The sequence below is a fragment of the Myotis davidii genome, unplaced genomic scaffold (genome assembly GCF_000327345.1).
Source record: "Myotis davidii unplaced genomic scaffold, ASM32734v1 scaffold575, whole genome shotgun sequence".
NCBI classification, from domain to species: domain Eukaryota; kingdom Metazoa; phylum Chordata; class Mammalia; order Chiroptera; family Vespertilionidae; genus Myotis; species Myotis davidii.
Window position 1 is genome coordinate 2,482,157 of NW_006290306.1, and position 1,252 is coordinate 2,483,408.

Consider the following 1,252-nt stretch of genomic DNA (forward strand, 5'->3'; position numbering starts at 1 on the left):
ATCTATATATTTGATCTTCAAAGTGTGATTTTTTTGAGCTGGACACTTTTTAGAAATGCAGGACAAGATCTCTAGTGGATTCGAATGCATGTTAAAGTGTAAGACACAGTGTTTGAATACCATGTGGTAGTAAAAAATAATGTGAGGCCAATCTTTATGTATTGTAGAAAAAAACTCCAAAAATATTGAGTGAAAAAAAACAATTTGCAAAATAATGTCTACAGGACCTTTAGGTAAAACTCACACAATGAGCTAATTCCTAGATTTTATAAAAATATACATGTAAATGCATGGAAAAGGTTTGGGAGAGTGGTCATGTCTGGACTGGGGGAGATATTGGCTATGAGGTGGGAGGACCAAAGGGGAACCTTAGCTATCTGAAAAGAGTTTCTGAGAATCATTCTTGCCTCCAGCATCTTGAAAAAATCTTCCATTTATTTATCTTTTTGGTTTAACAAATGAGTTAACATTGCAATCAGTTATACACACTTCAGTGTGAGTTGATTTGATATTCCTGTCTCTTCTGACCCATCAGTTTATGAGAGAACTTTCTAAGTAGTAGTTTGTCACATAATTATTAAGGGTGATTTGGGATATAGGAGACCAAAGCAGTGCTGTAAGGAAGAGTAGTGTGGGGTGGTGTGTGTGTGTGTGTGTGTGTGTGTGTGTCCTGCCTGTGGTCGTCTACTAAAATGGGTGCAGGGTGGGGTTGAATCAGATGATCTTGATTTCCTGATGCCAGCCCTGGGTATCTCATTGCTGGTAGATATCTTGGTGGTTTAATTAATAAATAATTTGCTTTTGGGTAAAAGGATAGGAACTTGCATAAACTGTACAATTTGTCCTCTGACAGTGCTGTTGGAAGGGCACTTCAGTTTCCAACGTGTATCTTCTGCTCAAGTTCTGTTTTCCAAGCAAGACTACATTGATCAAGAACTACAACTCCCAGGATGCCTTGAGGTGAGTAGCTCAGGCAAGATTATAATTTCCAACCAGTTATGTTCTAGGAGGAGGTTTAAAGAGCACTTCATATAGCTACAAAGAATGAAGCACCTCTATAGATATTAATAAGGAACAAATTCCAAGATAGACTATTACGTGAAAAAAGCAAGATGCAGAATAGCAGTTATGATATGCTGCCATTTCTATGTGCGTGTGAACACACAGGCGCACATATATATTCTTAAATGTTTAAAATATGCCACAAGAAAATAGTACCTGGCTCTGGGAAGGAGAAATGTAAGGGCTCAGA